The sequence below is a fragment of the Aptenodytes patagonicus genome, chromosome Z (assembly GCF_965638725.1).
Source record: "Aptenodytes patagonicus chromosome Z, bAptPat1.pri.cur, whole genome shotgun sequence".
Classification (NCBI taxonomy): domain Eukaryota; kingdom Metazoa; phylum Chordata; class Aves; order Sphenisciformes; family Spheniscidae; genus Aptenodytes; species Aptenodytes patagonicus.
Genome location: NC_134982.1, coordinates 69,753,726 through 69,775,357, shown reverse-complemented (window position 1 = coordinate 69,775,357; position 21,632 = coordinate 69,753,726). Strand labels below are relative to the sequence as shown.

The 21,632-nt window shown below is 39.5% G+C and overlaps 1 protein-coding gene across 1 annotated transcript in view; it reads left to right on the top strand.

The window, feature by feature from the left end:
• The window catches only part of PRR16 (proline rich 16), a 166,825-nt gene that overhangs the window by 16,262 nt on the left and 128,931 nt on the right, over positions 1–21,632 (top strand).

Sequence of the window (21,632 nt, the reverse complement as noted above, 5' to 3'; positions counted from 1 at the left end):
TAGGTTTGTCAGCCTGTAGCTGCCATCCTTCCATTTAAATATAAATGTAATATAATACTTTTTCTCCGTCACCTGTATCTCATTTGACTGTCAAGATTAAAAAGTCTTGCTACTGGCCCTGGAGATAACTGTGTCAGCATTTCTAGAGGAGCACAGCTGAGCTCCTCCCATGCTGCTCACCTCGGTGCATTCAGTTTCTGGGCTTTCATTTCTGTCTCTGGTGCTTGGAGTTTAATTTCCATTGTCCATCTTGCTGCTGGATAGGCATAACTGATATTCAGTGTAGGAATAAAAGCCAAGTAGTTCAACCAGCACTCTTGAAAGCTAATAGAAATTAAAATTTGAGGGCCACCTGTCTTTAAAGTATACTGGCAACCATATTCCTTAATTTTCTTTGGCAAATCTGAAGAATCTTTCACTACTTCATATCAGTTGCGAAGTCTAATTCAGGTTGTTAATTACCTCTTTAACTATATTCCTCTTTACTGTACAGTCTTTATTTTCATGAAGTCTTGGTGGACTGTTTATTTCTGTGTGCTTTTTGAGGTAGTTTCTCATCAAATTAGTTTTGGAAATGAAGGGCTATGATACTTCTGATTGGTTTTGTGCTTTTACTTGAATAAATCACAGTCCTTCTCTGTATCCAGATTCATGAGCTTCCCAGTTAACCTTGTTAATCAGTCCCTTGTATTCTGTCAACATCTATATTTTTTAAATTCAAGATCTATTTCTGTTTGTTTTTTTTTATTTTAAACTAAGTGGCTGTCATTATATGCAGGGTTATTTCTATGATTGCTCTTTCTACAGGGCCTGGGAGGTCTGAAATGGTATAATCTCTTACTGAAGCAGTGACTAATTGAGAAGGATATGTCTGGTTTCACCCTCAGGAATACTTGTGTATTACCATTAATGATAGCAACGCTGCGTGTGTTACTGGACATACTTGAGTTAGGAGGAGATGGGAAGTGCAAATGCCAGCAAATGAGTAGTTTACTGGACAATGAAGTAGATTCTGCGGGCTTAGTTGGTCCAATAGGTTCAAAGACTAATAGTTACCAAACGTTTTTATGAAACAATGGTTACACCACTGTAGTGTTATTAAATTATTGTTGCAATAATTTAAATGACAGAAGCTGAGACTGCAAAGAGACGAGCTGAAAAAGGCAAGACATAAGGTGAAGGAAACTGATGTTGGTCTTCAGAGTCTGAATAATGGCTGTGCAGTCTGGCAAGTAAATCTGAAATGTCAGGAATACAAATTCAGGAGGGATATGCACTGAATTTTATCCTTGCTATTCTTTTTTTTTTTTTTTTCCACCTCCTGTAAAAGCTTCCTCTTAGTCACCTTAAATTGCAGCTCTTACTTTCATGAATGAATATGTCCACTGTGACTTTTCCACAGTGGCAGTCTCCCATTGTTATTTATAGACTTATGCATGTTTCTATTTCTTTTGGGATTTTTGTTGTTAATATTTTGTTCTTTGGATGTTAGAACATCATAGTATTTTTGTGTTGGGCTTGATTAAGAAAGCATATGTTTGTGGTTCTGCTTTTTCTCAGACCATGATTATTTTCCAAAAGCGTATTTCAAAATATCTTTTCCTCTTTTCCTCCGTTGTTATGTCCTACAGGAAACGAAGGCTGTTTATATCCTTAAATTCTGTCCTCGTTCTAAGACAAAGTGATGCTTCTAATTAACTACTGTTAGGTGTCCTGGCCTGGTTTGTCTTGTGGCCACCCCTTAATTCTCTCAGCAGGGGAGTGAACTTTCTCAATGATTCCTGTCTTCCTTAAGGGTTAGGTTTCATCTGTTGTGAAACCATGGCCAAAGAGTAACACCCTGTTGGAACTGGAGTGTCCTCTCTCGCAGATTTTTTCTCCTCCCCTTTCTCCAGTCAGTAAACTTCTGGTAAGGTTTTTCAGCCTCTGGGAAACGTTATATCAAGATACACAGTTACAAGCAAGAGTAATAGCAGCTGAAGATAGCAATTTAAGTGGTGTTCTTTTATGAGGGAGTGACATTAAACATTGTCTTTGTATATTGTTGCAAAACTACTCTATCAGTGAAGTAAAATAATGTCTGAAGGACTAATTTGCTATAGCATGCTGTATATTAATGTCAAAGGAGCACTGTCCAAAATGGCTGAGTACATTTTCAAGGGCAAAAAATGCCGTTCTGATGAGTTTGCTTGGTTTTGTTCATTTAATTTTACTTTGTTTTGCTTTGCAGACAAACATAATGTTACAGATAGTGTAACACATCACTAGATTGCCATGTGCTTCCCATTATAAAATACTATCTTTGGTATTGTTTTATGTAAATTTTATGTAAGACTCTGCCTTACTTAGGGTATTTTATGATGGTTCATGCTTGCTATGTAATCATCTGTGTGATACTATGTCATCATAGCCCATGCCTTATACATAGCATGATGTTCAGTGCTTTTCTGAATGGAGAACTAATTTCCTATTGGGCTTTGCTGTAATAAGCGTCATTATGGTCCTGGAAAGTCTCATAAATGTTTAATGAACATTTATTTTCATAATACATTTATGAGGTGAGGGGGTATTATCTCCAGTTCACAGATACAAGACTGGAGAGTGCCAAATGCGAAACAGTAGAATCCTCGTTTTCCAGTGTATTAAGCACTTATAGCTCCACTGACTTCAGCTGTAATAGGTTTATCTTTGGCAAATCGGATATGAGTATTTCAGGTCAGAAAATAAAGAATATACATCTGCAAGGTAGGTACAATTTTGATGGCAGTGATTTCCTACGGTATCACCAAGCTGTGTGGCAGAGGCAGGGGTAGAATCAGGGTATTTTTGAAACATTTATTGAATTAGTACTGGATCATCTCTCTCCACTCCCCACCCCCTTTTTTTTTTTTTGAAGTCTCTGTTGCTTTCGTACCTTCCAACATGGTAGTCCAGGGCTCTCTTACCAAATGAAATTCGTCTAGTCTCAGGCCAGTTTGACCTTCTCCATTCAGTCAGGTGGGACTTCTGTTGAAAGTAGTGTGCAATCCAAATCCGGACCAGAAAGTGTATGTGCTAGGGGCTCCAGCTAAAACTGTAGGAACAATTTTGACTCAGTGACCCTAATTTTTACCCTAATTTTTAAGCTTTAGACTTTGGTAGAAAGGACACTAAAGGGATGCAAAGTTTGCATTAATTTAAATGGTCTAGGAAAACTGAATCATATGTATTGAAACCAACATCTAAAACCAAATCCCTGACTGAAATGAGGCCACTAAAAATGTAGGTTCTGAGATGGTTTATGCAAAATGAATCAACAGCTAGCTGAAATTGAGTAACTGAATTATGAAGAAGTATAATAGTGTGTCTATCTGTTAATTGTTTTCACTGAAGTGCTATCGAAATCTGTATGCATTAAAGGAGAACATACCACCAAAAAGCTGACTGTGTTTTTGGGAAGAGATGTCAGCCTTGTATTTTCATCATTCAGTGTTCTCAGAATCTCTTTTGCAGAACCTTTTGCAGAAGGTTCTTCTAGTGCACATGTAATGCTCACTGATCACAAAGGTGTCAGGTATAAGCAGCTAGCTATTTAAAAGGTATTTCAGGATCTGTGGAGTCTAATCAGTCTATGGAAATATTTTTACTTATGATTGATTAAAGTAACTGTAAACATTAATTTTAAATTATCTGAATTGCATAGTGTTATTAAATCAACATTTTGTACTACTGATATGAGATATTATTTTATCTCCCATGGTCTAAATTTATATAAATCTCCTAGTTTAAATTTCAGTCCTGTTTTATCTCATTGCTCAAAGATAACCTAAATTATTTTCATTAAAAAATTAGTCATGCTCTTGAAGAAATGTGCACTCTTTTTACCATGTAAGCTTGATCAATACTCACCTTTAAAGATACTATGACACTCAAAGAGAATCTTTTATTCCCTAGTTATGGGAATTTGTATGTATGGAATTTGTATGGGAATTTGTATAAAAACCCTAGTTAGGGGTTTTTTGTTTTAGGTTAGGATCTTGGTCACTTTCAGAAGAAAGTATTAAAAAAAAAAAAAGAAAAAAAGAAAGTGGAGTTTGCTTGCTCTTCATTGTAATATGTACTGTGAAAACAGACTGGTTACATTTTTTCACTGGAATTTTAATTAAGAAATCCATCAAGGAACTAGGGTAGATGCTTTTTAAAATTGTAAATTGAAATCCATAAAAAACTAAGCATATTGCAAAAAGGAAATTCTTCCCATAGGTGAACTATGTTCTACTTTGTTTCCCTGGCACACTTAACTTTCTTGTAGTGTACTTTTTATGTAGTAAAAGGACACTGAAAATGAAGATATGAATCTTTTACAATACTCACTCTTTCTGTCTCTGATGTTCCCTTATTTCTTTCACTGGATATTGTCAGCATTTTATTTCTTATTGTAAAGGCAATACAGCTTCTGGCATAATACAGCGTTAGGGAAGACACTGTTTAGCTACTGCTCCAAAATGTTTTTCATTCCTGAATTGTGTTGCAGCATAAACCTGAAGTTGGTGATGTATTTCGTTTCACGTATGTTGAAAGGCTTATCACAACTTGGAGAGACAGGAAAGGGGAAATTTTTTAATGTTTTTGTTATATTTAGAGGTGACAAATTGCTAAATTACATGTAGCTAAAATTATGCCTAAGTCAGCAGTTGAAACTGAAAAAAGTTTATATTGGTCTTTTGTTGATTTTTATATAGCTTGTGTGTTTTTAGGTTAGGGTTTTTAAGCAAAACCGAGTTTAGCACAATTTTGATTTGAGTGTACTGCTGTCTGTTCTTTATGCACACCCATGCACAAGTACAGTCTCTGTCTTACCTGGTTTTTTTTAACGTGGTTTCTTTCAGATCCTCTAGTCACCTCTCTAGGTGATCATTGCGGCAGTGTTGAAGGTCTGGCATGTTCACGGCCCATTTGTTAACTTTCTTGCTCAACTGTTGCTATCCTTCCATTGAACGTGCATCTGTTCAGATGCTAGAAAGACCATCTTTGCAGTTTCAATAGCTGAATGAGAATTAGTTTTAAATTCAGTGGGAATTGGGGATTGTTGCTGCAGCAAATATCCAAAACAAGCCCTGGTTCAGGCTTTAAACTTGGGCTGCAGCAAATTCTTTTTGAAAACAATTTTATCATCTGAAATTTGAAATGAAACCCTGAAGTTAATTATTTTTCCTTGGTTGACCTAGTTGTAGGTTTTATTGCAAGTACAGTGCACCCAGAAATACCTCCTGACAAAGGATTTTGAAAATGAAATGCTGTATAACATTATAGTCTAAACTCATCTCCACATCTGTGCACTTGGTTTGACTATATTTCCCTGACCTCACCAGGGTGTTGTAAAAATAATTACACTGAAGATTGTAAAATGCCTATATATTATGGTAATAGGGGCCATGTAAGTACCTAAGATAGATGGATAGACAGATAGCATTACTGCATTAGAGGGTTCCTTGAGAACACTAACCAGATTAAGTGCCAGTGTTCTCCTATGTAGCAATGTTAATTGCCAATTTTTGGCAGTTGCACAGGCACTAATTACTTTTTAATAGAACCAATGGAAGAAAATTTTCCACTAAGCTTTTATGGATAATTATTGCAATTTTTTTCCTTCCAGGAGCTTGAAAGTTTGCTCTTACAGCATCCATCATATCTGTCTTCCAGATAAATGGTAGCATTACAGCACGTGCAAGATTGTATTCTGTAGCTTTATACCATCCCTGTCTGCTTTTTAAATGATACCATTTAGAACCTACTCCCTCACTGAATAGAGAGTTTATACAAATAACACATTAACACATTGCTTTGTCTTGTTCAAAGGCATCGTGTTTCTACCCAGTGCGTTACATAACAGACACATCTGTAGGGACTGTCCACTGTACTCAGAGCTTTTGAAATGAAGCCTCACGACCATGCTGAATAAATATACAGGAGCGCTAGGATTTAATGCACTAAATTTGCCAGTGTCTCTTTCTAAAGATTTCCAGGATTTACTCTTTCCATGGCTCATTCTCTCATTATGTATTCATGTTGTGCTCAAAATAAAACAAAGAAATTGCTGTATGAACGGTCTTAGAAAGACGAGATCCATGTAAGATGATAAACTTTAAATGATCAGGGGGATGGAACACCTCTCCTATGAGGAAAGGCTGAGAGAGTTGGGGTTGTTCAGCCTGGAGAAGAGAAGGCTTCAGGGACACCTTATTGCAGCCTGTCAGTACTAAAAGGGGGCTTATAAAAAAGATGGTGGCAAACTTTTTAGCAGGGCCTGTTGCGACAGGACAAGGGGGAATGGCTTTAAACTAAAGGGGGGTAGATATAGACTAGATATAAGGAAGAAAGTTTTTACGCTGAAGGTGATGAAGCCCTGGCACAGGTTGCCCAGGGAGGTGGTGGATTCCCCATCCCTGGAAACATTCAAGGTCAGGTTGGACGGGGCTCTGAGCAACCTGATCTAGTTGAAGATGTCCCTGTCCACGGCAGGGGGGTTGGACTAGATGACCTTTAGAGGTCCCTTCCAACCCAAACTATTCTATGATTCTATGAGTGTGACATTGCAGTTGGACTGGAACGGTATTGGCATCATCTTACATCACCCTTCTGTCAAGGGTTTGTTACTGTTCATTGGGATTTTAACGTAACACTCACCTTTCATAATACTTCATAAACCAATATGCCATGTCTTCTCTGTGGTGATGAGTTAGGCTGAACGCTAGTGTTTTTGGCTGCAAACCCCACTGTGGCTTCAGTATTCCCCATTGGCTGCAGGGTAAAATACCAGGTCTTCAACTGCAGGAGATTCCTTGAAGGACAAGACCTACAGATCTAAAAGGGAATGAGGGTTTGTATTGGTCAAATTCTTGTAGTTTATCAGAAGGTCCTTAAGATAATAGCTGTGTGTAAAAACAAGAGTGTTTTGGTAGGCTATGGGCAAGTAGGGACAGTGTGCCCCAGACCATCCCCTCTATGGGGATTGATGCAAAGTTCACTCAAGGGTGTGTAGGTCCTACATTCACTCTTGTCCTGCATTTGGCTCTAAAATACCCCTCTGACAAGCCTGGTCCTTTGTGAAAGATTACCAGAATTTGGACAAAACTTTTTTGTAGATTTTTTCTTGAAGTGTTTACTGGAATAATTACCTAACCACTAACAAAAAAAAGGGGGGAGCGAATGTTTATATTTGAAGTATTATTCATAAGGATTGTGTTCTTAATGTTGTGTTATATGTAATAATTTCAATCTATACACCTAAAGTTATAAATTACATCACAATATGAAATTATGATTACAGAGTAAGAAACCTGTGTTTTAATTTAAAAAATAATTTAAACATTAGCAATTGCTAAACCTGGTTGAAGCAATGTTTGCTTAGAGACCCATTAAAAAGGTCTGTTTAGTGTTTGTGTGTGTGTAAGGATAATGTATTTATAATGTAGTGTATGCTCATTCTCTTCTCTAGAGACATTCACTTGATTTGCATTAATTGCTCCCCACTGCTTCTTTCTCCCTTTCTTTATGCTTGTCATTTAAAAAAAAAAAAATCACTCTTCCCCCTCCCAAAATCACCTTTCCCTTCCAAGCCATCTCTTTCCACTGTCCTTGTGACTTGGTGATGGAATAGTCAGTATCACAAATCTTGCTTACAATACTTCGTATGGCATTCATTCACACATTTCAAGGGGTTTAAAACTGCAGCTCCTTATGGTTTTAATCATGATGAAAAATCTTGTTGTTCTCCTGAACCTTAAATAAATAAAACTGCAAGTTACAAGGTTTGTTGCACTTTCTGAACTCTTTTCCAGAATGACAATATTTTCATCAGCTTGCATGGAAGTATTTTATTCATTTTGTAAGTTAGTAATCTATACACACACAGACAAATGGGTAGATGAGAAGGGGCAGAAGAAGCACTGGGAGAAGAGGCTTCCAGGGAAAGGAGAATGCTCTTAACAGTTGGAATAGATGGAGGATGGCAAAAACATAATCTGTGTGAAGTTACTCTCAGTGTTGGGTGTAACTAAGTTGACTGGTTCCCTCATCTCCTAGTGGTAGAAATTACTACAGATGGTTCAAACACATGATGTGAAAAACCTGTGGAAGACAGTTGGGAAGATGATTAAATCTAAAAAGTGCCATTTTCCAAGACTGGGTAAACATGAAACACGGAGCAGGAAACAACCAACACCTGTCAAAACAGGTAGATGCAAGAAATCTGAGTAACATTGAGGACAAGGAATGACACTCCTTGTAAGTCACTCTACATCTTATAACAACTTAATCCAGCACTCCCATTAACATCTGGCTTTTGGGCTAAATGGCTAGCACAGGGAGCAATAATGGGATTGTCCTCAGCAGCTGTCTTTTCTCATAACTCGTAATTCATTAATGGAATATTGCAGAATGCTGATACATATAGAAGTTCATTCATCAGAACAAAATCCTGACTGTGTGATCATTGTCTACAGTTGGATGTAGACCAAAGGACTCCCTTCAGTTCCAGGCTGCTCTCAATTCATGGACCTCATTAAATGTTAGAGCCATCCTCCTGGATGTTATCAGATCTGCTGATGCCACTGTTCTGCCACTTCTCCTGCAGTGTGTGTGTGGAGGAGTACACCAGGAAATTTGCTATATACACTTTCTTATTTAAGACTTTAGATGTTGATTTGCCATTAGTACACAAAGGATTTTGTGATGGGTGTTTGGAAAGTAGGATTCTCTTCTGTGGTGAGAAACACTGGATGTGCAGAAGGGTCTTAATTCTGTACCGTAGCCCTCACTGTTTCAGAAACGAGTTTGTCATTTACTTGAAGCTGGTTTCAAAGGCAATTCATTCTTAATTCAAATGAAGATATGAAACAGCTTATGGTTCTTAGCAGGCGTGATTTCTTACAGTGGTAAAATGCTGCAGTTTGTCACACATGGAATTTTAAGCTTATAGGTAAAGTCAAAGTAAGGACAGTGGGTATGTTTCAGTAATTGACACAGTTTCCTAAATCTAAGTCTGTAAAAGCTGACTAGACCCCACCAGCATAGGAAAGGCTAAACAAGTGGTGCTAAGTCTAAGGAAAGTCTAATGGTGGTGCTAGAATTGGCTGGGTTTCTGCTAATAGAGAGACTACATTCTCATTTAATTTATTCTATAAACCTTAAAATGCTAAGAATGCTATTAAAATGTTTTTCTGTGGGGTTTCTTTCAGATATAATTGTTATGATGACAACAAACCTACTTGACAGCAAAAGAAAACAAGCTTTGGTGGGTTGACCTTGGGTGGCTGCCAGACCCCCACCCAGCTGGTCTATCACTCCCCCTCCTCACCAGGACAGGGGAGAAAATAACATGAAAAAGCTCGTGGGTTGAGATGAGGACAGGGAGATCACTCAGCAATTACCGTCACAGGCAAAACAGACTTGACTTGGGGAAATTAATTTAATTTATTTCCAATTAAAAATAGAGTAGGATGGTGAGAAACAAAGGCAAAACCTAAAACACCTTCCCCTCACCTCTCCCTTCTTCCCAAGCTCAACTTCACTCCTGACTGTTCTACCTCCTGCCCCCGAGCAGTGCAAGGGGGATGAGGAATGGAGGTCACAGTCACTGCTTTGTCTCTGCTGCTCCTTCCTCTTCACATTCTTCCCCTGCTCCAGTGTAGGGTCCCTCCCATGGGCTGCAGTTCTTCAAGAACTGCTCCAGCTTGGGTCCTCACCACGGGATGCAGTCCTTCAGAAACAGACTGCTCCAGCATGGGTTCCCCATGGGTTACAGGTCCTGCCAGAAAACCTGCTCCTGCGTGGGCTCCTCTCCACAGGCTGCAGCTCCTGCCAGGAGCCTGCTCTGGTGTGGGCTCTCCACAAGCTGCAGCTTCCTTCAGGTCACATCCACCCGCTCCGGCATGGGGTCCTCCACAGGCTGTGGGGTTGATATCTGCTCTGGTGTGGTCCTCCATGGGCTGTAGGGGGACAACGTGCATCACCATGGTCTTGTCCAGGGGCTGCAGGGGAATCTCTGCTCCAGCACCTGGAGCACCCCGTCCCCCTCCTTTGTCACTGTCCTTGGTGTCTGAAGGGCTGTTTCTTTCACACTCCTCTCTCCCAACTGCTGTTGCACGGTGTTTTTTACCCTTTTTTGAATATGTACTCCTAGAGAGGCCACCCTCTTGGCTGCTGGGCTCAGCTATGCCCTGCAGTGGGTCTGTTGGAGCTGGCTGGAATGGCTGTCTCTGGCACAGGGCAGCCCTGGCCTCTCTTCACAGAGGCCACCTTGCACCCCCTCTGCCAGCACCTGGGCACCTGCACCCAACACACAAGTCTTGTTCCAGAAAGTAAATGGAGTGTGCAACAGAAATGGAATGCACCTTGGATTAATAAGTGACTTTTTTTTTTTTTTTAAGGTTTGTAGGAAACCCAGATGCTGAAGGTAAGATGTGGTGCAAAGTCCTTGTCATAGCTCAGGAAACATGTAGCTCTGTTCTAGCCTTTAAGTTCCACCGATGACTTTGGAATAGATAAAGCTGTATTTTTTTGTGTATGGATTCCCTCTTTATGTGCAAAAAAAAATGGAATCATGTCTCATCAGTGAGATGCTTATTCGTTTGCATTATTATAGTGTATTTTGGACCTAATTCAAAGCAATGTGGAGGCCATAGAATCTTTCCTTTGCTTTTGGTTTCTAATGGAAAGCCTACTAGGTGAGTAGCTGAACAGCGCAAGTTTGATGTGTGATCAGCCTGCTAGGCTGATACCTGGCAGGTTCCTTTTTTGTGTGATTCAAGTTTTTTTTCCCTGCCCCCTTCAGCTGTATTAGTGTTATAGCAAACTTGATCATGTTTCCATGAATCGTTTCTTTCTTTAAATTTGATATAATGATAAATGGTTTGTTGATTAAAATGTTAATAATACTTTAACTTTTTTTTTTTAAAATTCACAGTGCATTGGACTTCTTAAGTGTTATGCCAGTTTCAAGTCCAAGAGGGCATTTCGTTTTAGGTTGCCGTAGGTGAGGGGTAGGTTTGAGTGAACGCTTTGTTGTAGCTTCAGAGAGACTTTCCAAGTTTCCTTGCAGGAGCAATTTGCAGTTCTGACATTCAGTAAAAGCACTGAATTGTCAATGCATTGTGATGGCATTTACCCTGGGAGCTAAGAGACTTCATTAGGGCATGAAGCTTATTCTGACTTTCCTGAAATGTAATCCAGTCTCCAGAGATGGAAGATTGTGGTTGTTAGTACAAAACTACTATTTTAACAGGTCTGATAGTAATAAACTGTTAAAGTGAACATCCTGAACAGTATCATATTCAAAGTCTTTATAAGAAAAGAGCTGACAGCTTACAATAAAGGAAAGAGAAGCAATATTTAATCAGTCATGTCACACTTGTTTCCCAGGAGGTGATTTTTAAATTGTTTTTGTGACCCAAAGTGAATTTGATTGATAATTGGCTGATTTTGAAGACACCTAACATCAGCATTGTAAGGGACAAGTATTTGGGGCAGCAGAGGTGGGGAGAACCTACAGCTAAGGCAAAGTCAAAAAAAGTACAATGCAGAAATTTCAGAAATAGACAAGAAATGGCGATTATAAACCTTTATGTGTAACTCCTTGAGTCCCTTCACTTGAGAAATATGCACAAAGTATTTTATGTTGAACAGATACGCTGTTTTTCTATTCATTGAATGTGTTTACCTTGTGAGCAGGTTGATGCTACAGCACATCCTTGGGGGAAGCGCAGATCTGAAGTATTGAAGTATTGCAGGGACTGGGTGGGATGAGGAGAAGAAAGTGAAATGGACTCGGCCTTTTTAAGTTCTATATGTGAAATACTTTAGTTCAGGAGGAAAAAGCAAAACTGAAAACAGCAGCTGAGAAAGTCTGTACACAGCTGTCTTAACTTTGCTTCAGGGACAACCATAGCCTGCCACCAGGCTTCCTAGGTTTTGTGCAAGTATTTATATTGCTGCTTAGAACAAAATACTTCAGGCTGGAAAGTGGAATAGACTCAGTCAGTAATTGGGTGGTGAAGGGAAAGAAATCCACAGGTTGCTTCCACAAGTACTTTGTGATTCAAAATGATTTATATTATTCAGTTATTTATCGGGACCATATTGTACCAGATACTGTAGAAGAATATCCCCAGTGGTTTGAGATGTAAGGATAAGACAAAAATCAATGGGCGGGTATTAACTAGAAGCACAGGAAAACAGTATTAATCAATATGATTAATTCAGCTATGGCTTTTCACATATTTTGTAGGAGGATGTAGAAGGAAGATAATGGTTTTCTGCAGAAATATGCACCCTACCTCTGTGGGATATCATTGGAGAAAGCTCATAAATTCTCACTTGAAAATTTAACGCTGTAGGTTAATTATGGATACTCTGCTATTGCCGTTCCTGCTGCAAGGCTGAGTGAGAGCACACAGTGGAGGATGGGGAGGGGAAAACAAAACAGGTAATGCTTGAAAACGTGTTCCAGTAGAGAGGAACCTCTTTCAAAAAGAACTGTCAGGTTAGTCATCTTTGCAACAACATTCCGGATAGTTCTGGATGAGGCAAGTTTATCTTTCTCAAGGCCTGGGAAAAGGATCTTGCAATAATCTGTACAGTTGCTGGTGACTACCCTCTCCCTCAGCAGTCACTGATGTTTTTCGTAAGACTTCTACCATCAGAGCACAACAATATTTTTTGGCCTGTAATGATTATGAAAACCGTTCAGTAGGGTGTATGAGTAAGAGTGCCTGGCACAATACACGGATGTTATAGATCACGGAATAACTACCTTCTTGTACAGCTGCCCTTTCTCCATCAGTAATCACTCTGTCTTGAGGAATGGAAGTCTGTATTTGTCAGTGGCAGCAGAACCTCTCTCTGAGAACAAGTGATTGCAACACAGCAAGAACTGGATGCTAGAAGTGGTATTGATGGCTCACCTGCTCCCAATTAATTACAGCCTTCTCTGGTGAAGCCAGAAATCCTAGTGGACAGATGACATCACTGCGTCTTTCTTTTTTCCTCACTATTTACCCACCACAAGACTATAAACTGCAGAAACTTGTTATAAGTAGTTTCTTCTCTCTCAAAGCCAGCCCTGCTCTGTTTTTGCAAAGCAATGCCATCCCCAAACATGCCAGCTCCCTTTCAGCATTGCTGCACTGTCAGATTACCCCAATTTACAAGCTCCCTCTGCAATACCATGTTTTGTGATTCCTGTTTGTCTGGTTTACTTAAAATCTCCAAACCCCAAACCCAGTGTCAAATGCTGGCATTCCTGGTACTGCTTTCATGGTGGGTGAATGCTGAGGATTTAAAGATTTCTAGCTGTCGCCATTGCAGTAGTGCATTTGCTGCAAAGACCGAAAGGGTGTAAAGAGCTGGGAGTAAATATATTCAAATGCACTGTTGGAAAATTCTATTTTTTAAGCTATTGTGAATTTTGGGGGCCTGATTTCTTGGTTTGTTTGTTGGGATTTTTTTTAACCCCTTATTCAGAGGTAAAGCTATCCCATATGTTAGGGTAACTAGCACATTTTTGCACTGATCTTGTCAGTTCCTCTTCTAGTGTAGTGCCACACTCCAGATTTTATGGCCACTGATCTCAGAAGCCCCCCTGCCTTGCCAATAAACAATTCCAACAGGCTGTGAAGAGTTTTCCTGGAGGAAGAGGGGCTGAACAGCTTCTGTCAGGATCGTTTTAAAAGTTTGAAAGCAGTGCCATTTGAATGAAGTTGTCAGAGTGGACCCGGTCAGATGGGGCAAGAGGAGAACATGAACTGTGATCATGTCATGTGTCATGGTGTGTTGGGATTGCATGGCAAGGTTTTGGTAGCGGGGGGGCTACAAGGGTGGCTTCTGTGAGAAGCTGCCAAAAGCTTCCCCTATGTCTGATAGAGCCAATGTCACCGGCTCCAAGATGGACCCGCTGCTGGCCAAGGCCGAGCCAATCAGCGATGGTGGTAGAGCCTCTGGGATAATGTATTTAAAAAGGGGGGAAAAAAACAGCAACGGCAGCAGGAGAGAGGAGTGAGAATATGTGAGAGAAACAACCCTGGAGACACCAAGGGCAGTGAAGAAGGGGGGGGAGGAGGTGCTCCAGGCGCCAGAGCAGAGATTCCCCTGCAGCCTGTGGTGAAGAACATGGTGAAGCAGGCTGCCCCCCTATAGCCCATGGAGGTCCACGGTGAAGCAGATATCCACCTGCAGCCCGTGGAGGACCCCACACTGGAGGAAGTGGATGCCCAAAGGAGGCTGTGACCCCATGGAGAGCCCATGCTGGAGCAGGCTCCTGGCAGGAACTGTGGCCCCATGGAGAGGAGTCCACACCAGAGCAGGTTTTGCTGGCAGGACTTGTGGCCCCGTGGGGGACCCATGCTGGAGCAGTCTGCTCCTGAAGGACTGCACCCTGTGGAAAGGATCCATGCTGGAGCAGTTCGTGAAGAACTGCAGCCTGTGGGAAAGACTCGCATTGGAGAAGTTCATGGAGAACTGTCTCCTGTGGGAAGGACCCCATGCTGGAGCAGGGGAAGAGTGTGAGGAGTCCTCCCCCTGAGGAGGAAGGAGTGGCAGAGACAACGTGTGATGAACTGACCACAACCCCCATTCCCTGTCACCCTGTGCTGCTTGAGGGGAGGAGGTAGAGAAAATCGGGAGTGAAGTTGAGCCCGGGAAGAAGGGAGGGGTGGGGGGAAGGTGTTTTTAAGATTTAGTTTCATTTCTCATTATCCTACTCTGATTTGATTGGTCATAAATTAAACTAATTCCCCCAAGTCGAGTCTGTTTTGCCCGTGACAGTAACTGGTGAGTGACCACTCCCTGTCCCTACCTCAACCCACGAGCCTTTCGTTATATTTTCCCTCCCCTGTCCAGCTGAGGAGGGGCATGATAGAGTGGCTTTGGTGGGCACCTGGCATCCAGCCAGGGTCAACCCACCACACATGGGAATGAGTATCGCATCATCTGAGGTTTCTGAAGGTGCAAGCTCCCTTAATTCTCCTGCTTTCTTCCTTTCCAGGTGTGTATCAGGTTGTATGTGGTATCTATTTTGGGAAGACTGTATTTTACTAATCCTAATTTTATAAAACTCTTCTAAGGTATTGTGACTGTCTTGCCTAGATGAAGGCTGTTATTGTTTGATCATAGTTCTCCAAGATTAAAAGTATCTTGTATATTAATTGCACTCTTGATTTTTTTTGGAGACTTTTACTAGCTAAGCTCTGAAAGCTGTACTTTGTGGCTGCAGTGGGGTATTACTTTTAGTCAGCTAGTGGGAGAGATATTTTAAAGTATGTGATGTACAGAACTGTATGTCTTCTGGGTTCACTTCTGTGTATACACAGATCTGTTGCTCAAATCTATTGCTTTTACCTTTTGCAGATAGGTTTTGAGGCATCTCCTCCTCTTTATCTGAAGACTTTAAAAAAACAAAACAAAAAAAACCAGACTGAAATTTCCTTCCTGAACAAGCATCAGAAATGAATTATGCTCAGTTCCAGTGAATAACTAGAATTAACGTAGGGATTAAATTGGCCATTAATGCTGTACCTTTTTTTTTCTAGACCATGCAAGCATGATTTTTTCCTATGAAACTTATTTTAAATTCTTTACTGCTGTAAGTATGGCTTTGAGGGGAAAAGTTTTTTTCAGCATTTCATTGTATTTGCTGCATGACTGATGCAGCCTGATATGACTTATCACAACATGACTTGTCATCAGAAAAAAGCTGAGAAAACAAAAGTGAGTTCCTGGAAGCTAATGCCGAGAAAACCAGTGTTAAGGGCAGAGCAAGAAAAATGCATGCTTTTAAGAATGGCTTCTCTCTTCTCCTCTTACTGCCTTTCCACTTAAAGAAAAAAAGCTGGCTAATAGAAACTTGGCAAGTAGTAAACTTTTAAATAAGGTCCTGGATTTGGAGGTTGTTTTCTAGTGATCAGGCAAAGGAAAAAAAAACCCAGAGGCTATTGGTTTGGCTCTTTTTTGGGGGGCATTAATCTCTTAATAAGGGAGGAAGGCTAATAATTAGCAAAATAAATGTGACGGTTGTAGATTTTAGATGCTGTAGTAGTCTTAGTGGTCACTTATAGTAATTTGAAGGTTGGAAGCATTCATTTGCAGTAGCCTACACTTTCAAGACTGTGTTATTAGCATTCAACTTTTATTTTCTTTTAGAATTCGTTTTCTAAGTTTCTGTTCTTATGGCTATTCTTTCCAACTAATACACTTTGTGGAAGTCAAAAATAAAGCCTAAATCAGAATATGTTCTGTATTGTCAAATAAAAGTATTTGATCATTTTATACATATTTAAGCATGTAAATACACTGAGGAGCATAATTAGTTAACTGAGGTTGTACTGCTAAGCTCTTGTATGGCAAGATGAGAAGACAGTGATAAAAGGATTGCTAACTGATGTCTATAAGGAGTTGAATTCTGTATTTAACTTGGTAAGAGTGAGTTTATCTGAATGCTAATTTTACTGGAAACAAATTTGGAGCATTTTTTAAGTTATTTCAAGGCCTCAAAGTGTTTAAGGAGAGAAACTTTAATGCAGTCACAACCTATAACATCTGTTTTCATGTTTCAAAACATAGCCTGTGCCCTAGTCCTTAATATTCAATATAATTTTTGCTGGCTTTCTGCTTTTAATGTCACAATCAAAGGGAGGAACTAAGGTAGTATTCTAGTACAACGGACCACTAATGGTGGACTGATATGTAACAGCATGACTTCAAAGTGACTGCTATATTATTTTAGCAAGCTACTTTCAGTTCAGGATGGAAGAGAGAGTATGAGGAGAGACAGAATGAGTCTCCAAGTCTACCAGCATGAAAAAAGCAAACTGCTGGAAAGGAGACCTAAAGAGTTGTAGCATGAATTCACTAACCAACACTATTATATGTCTAGCATATGATCTTATTTTGTGGATCATGCAGTATGAATATATAAAATTTCTCTTCCTTCCAAGAGGCAATGGGCACACGCGACAAATGAGCAGGGGTTTTGGTCCAGATGACCTCTAGAGGTCCCTTCCAGCCTCAACCATTCTGTCATTCTGTGATTGCATTAACATTCGTTGTCATTGGATCCTGAGAGAAGTGAATATTTGAAATGACATTTTGTTTGGTTTTTTTGTTTTTAAAAATTCATGTGCTTGAACTTTACTAGCATGAATTTAAAAAGAAAAATGATCTTTTATTACATATCACTCACCAGCATTTTCTAATTATATATTTAAATGTAAAATGTATAATTGTATAATATTTCTTAGTTGCCATTCAATTACAGAAGAAGAACAGCAGGAAACTTAAGACATAGCTTAACAAAAGAGCCTATATTAGAAATATTTTTCAGTTCAGTTTCCTTTCTGTGCTCTAATTTAAATGTGTTATTTACTAGTTAGGGGAATTAAAAGAAATTGGCTTAGTATTATTTTATAATCCATTCTCAAATAATTCAAAGTGACTTAATATCCTAAAAGGCATGTGACTCATCAGGAAAAATTAATAGTCACCTCTTTCAATGGATGAGATTCTTGTTCTGTAAGCATATCTTTTGTTAGTGAAAGCTGCCAGCTGCCTACCATTTTTTAGGGAGTTCTAGTGTATTATTGGCTAATAATTGCCTTGAAGCTTTAAATAGATTTAGAATTATTAAGGATAAATCTCAGACTGATATTACAGATGGGTCCTTTGACTTACATACTGCAAGTGCTGAATGTCAGCTCTAGAAATTTTATTGAACTGTATAAATAAAACACGATGCATTTGGGCTGATGTTTAGCCAATCTTCTGTAAATGACATGGAAAATGTACCTAACTCAAATTTAGGTATAAGGTGTTATTGTCAATAACACCTTATTGTGAAGATGAAACAAATGCATACTGATGTCACGTAGGTGAATTTTTTCATTCCTTATTAGAATCCTGGAGAGGAGTCTCCCAGTGTGGATGTATGACAGCACGCTAAAAAAATCCCACAGATTTGTTTGTATTTCCAGTATTACAGTAGAGTAATACTGGAAATACAGTTTTGCAGCTGGAAGATATGTTTTATTTTGGCTGTGTTCCTGCTTGTTTGGTAGTTGGCAGCTCAGAAAGTTCAGGCAGTTACTCTTCACCCTTATGAACATGTTCCTTTCTGAGCTCTCTATGACTTCTCAGCATGGCTGTAGCCAGCTTAATTTGGTTCTGTGAAGTAAGCATCAGCAACATGTCAAGCCAGTGACTCCTGAAGAAAAATACCTTTAAGAACCCTATTAAAAAACATAAGCCTATAAAAATGTGTCACCTAGAAATATTTATTTTTCAAGTATTTTGAAGTGTGATTGTTCTTTTTCAGATTGTATTTTGGCTCTGTGCAGGATATATGTGTGGAAAATGGCATTTTTTCCCCCAAAGGTTTCATCTAGCTTGAGGTGGGGATAGAAAAAGAGAGGGTAAATGGAAGAACATGACTAAAATGCAAACACAGCTTTGAAAACAACTTTAGTGGTTCCACTGGTCCAAGTGATTTTGCAGAGGTAAGCCTCCCTTTCCTTGTCTAGAGTTAATACATGTTTCCTCAATTACCCTTCCTCCCATCTTCCTTGCAAGTGGAGAGAAACATTTGTTCAGGAAATACTTTTCAGCTTGCTGGAGTGGTTTGACAATTTTAGTATTGTAATAAATAGTGTTTGAAAGCTCAGTTTAGGCACCATCTGCAAGTATATAATTTATTTTCAGGCAATGTAGATAAATACTCATAGAAGCTACCTATCTTACTCATTTAAACTACCATCTTGGGCTTATCACTTCCTTATTTCCATCCTTGTTTTCTTTCATGTCTGAATATCAACTGGGCAATTTGGGAAATGCAAGATCTCTTGGGAGCGCTTAACCAATTTCTTGAATGCAACCTTTTTTTTTTTTTAACATGACTGACAGTGCTGAGTAAGATTAATTTTTTCTTTATGGGATTGGTGAATCCACCTCTGGTATGTTGAGATGGTTGAGTCCTATCAGTTGCAAGTTCCTGTAACAAGATTTTGGGAACCTATTGGTGATCACTGAGTTCCCTTTTTCTGTTAAAATGTCATTATTTTTTTCTGTGCTAAAGTTCATTTAAATACATCAAAAAATAGAAGTCTGAAAAACGCTCTACTTCTCCATTACTCAAAAAAAGCTAAATTATTGTGATAGTTAAAAGCATTTATCTTGAGGCAGAGATCCTTATGCAAATGTCCTTAGCACTCCAGGAACAAGACTTCCAAACTTGCAATATACAAGGTGAGTAATCAGGCCTAAAGAAACAAAGTGTTATTTGAGAGGAGGAGAAGAAGGAATCAATTTGGAATACTTTGTGTAGTCCCCAAAGACAAAGCTGCTGTCTTCCAGGGAGCATTGAATATGAGTCCTGGCTATGTTTTCCTGCTCTCCATTTGGGACTTGCTGAGGTAGGCAGCTGCACAAGGTATTTCTTTTGCATCCCATGTGTGTTGTCTAAGCTTAACTGATGAACAGTATGACCTGATGTTCATAAAAACAGTATTGAGTTTTTCCAGGAATTAAGTTGTCCCATCCATAGGGAATTGCCTGTCCACTAGTGGAGAAGATGATGTTGGGTCAGGCTGGTGTTCCCGAGGCTGTCCTCCGCCTCCGACCTGCCTGGCTTGGCAGGGCCTTTCAACAGCCCTAATGGAGTTTGTTCATTTAGAAAGGGTGCGATGACATACCCAATCTGTAGGGAGCTGCATAGCGGGCTTCCTTTGTGGAATTTCTGCCTTGCAAATCAAAAAAAAGCAGACAAACCTTGCACAACATACCTCCCAGTGGGTTCCCAGGTCTCCTGGGTTGCTTGCACTTTTCTCAGCACAACTGTAAGTGTTACAATTTTGCATCTTCACGGTGTAAGTGGTTTTGGCAGAAATACTCCAAACATTACAAAACATGCACATAAATAGGTTCTGCTTAGCCTTCAGTTTGCTCCCTGGGCCAGCCAGAGCACTTTGTTTGAGAGAGTTTACCCAAAACTGCTGCTCTTCATAGAGCTTCTGGTTTGCTTGGAAGTCCTGGCAACCACTTCCTGCTCAGCTCTAATGAAGAGTTATAAACCAAGGAGTAGTGTGTTGTATTATCATTCATGCAGTGCTGTTTTGGGTTTGGTGGGTTTTTTTTTTTTTTGGTTCTTTTAGTAAATGAAGTAGAATGAAAATGACAAAGATTCCAGATGATATCACTGATTCTTTAATTCATATGTTATAGTGTGTGTGAGCAGGATGGTGGTGGAAGAAAATGTGCTTACACATATATTTCTCTTTTAGAAATATGACTAGAGGCAGTTTAGCAGATACAAACTGAAGGACATCTGTCTGTACTATCCATGTGTGCCTTACTATTTAATGTTTGCAGAGTATTGCAGATGTTCGGTGCTTGATTTAGAAGGTTTGAGAGGAAAAGGATAGCAGCAATAATGAAAAAGGATTTATTTTCTGAACATTGTTTGTGTTTCTTCATTTCCTTCCCTTGACCTTATGTCGGGGATGCTGAATACCTTCAGTTTCCTATTAAGTTAAAGGGAGGCATCTTCCAGATGCTCAGTATTTCTCAAAGCTAGCTATGTGTGATTTGCCTTCCTTTTTTTATCATATAAGATGGTGGTAGTTTCTGAGATAGAAATGTTAATAGTAATTTTGGAGAAGAAATTATTTGTTCTTAAGTTAATAAGCATTTTAGGGCTAGTGTCCTGGCCTATTTGACCAAAGGTATTGAGAAAGAAAAGGTATTTTAATGCCTGAATGCCTAGAAACTGGTTTTGTTGTGGGGTATTTTTTTTAAGGTTTGGGAAATTCGAGATGGCTTTCAGTGAGTTGCCTTTACATCATCGTCATTCTCATCATATTTAGCAAAACCTGTTTGTTCTTAAAAAAAAAAAAGTAAACAAAATAAACTTGCTCATTTCACTTCAGAGAATGACCTTTACCTTAATTAGACTTCGAAAGTTATAAAACCAGGGAACCTAGATAAAGTAAACTTTAACTCCCTCCCTTCTCTAGTCTCTTCTTTGACCATGAAAAATAAAAAGACTAATTTACCTTAAACTTTTAATTTGCAGGGCTTCACCTGTGCACTGAATACCTAACCTGTTCAAGTATGGGTCAATACAACCTAAAATTCACAGATATTTAAAGTTCAGAAGTGTTCTGAAGTCTGTATGGTCTGTGAGCAAATCCTTCTTTTTGTAGAGCTCATGCTAGAGGGAAGAACTGAGGGGCTCCATTGGTCCAAAAGGCTGTCTGTGGGCCTGGGTGATCGGAACGGCGTAATGTAGTGACTGATTTCCCACTTGCCTGTTGGCTGCATGTTGAAGGTGAAACAAGAAGCATCTCAACAAAGGGGCTTCCTGAATGGAAGAGACATTTTAATCCCTGACTGTGGTGGGTTGACCTTAGCTGTCCATTAGGTGCCCACCAAGCGGCTCGATCACTCCCCCTTCTCAACAGGACAGGGGGAGAAAGTACAATGAAAAGTTCGTGGATGGAGATAAGGACAGGGAGATCACTCAGCAATTACCATCATGGGCAAAACAGGCTCAACTTGGGGAAAATTAATTTAATTTGTTGCCAGTTAATAACAGGATATGATTGTGAGCAATA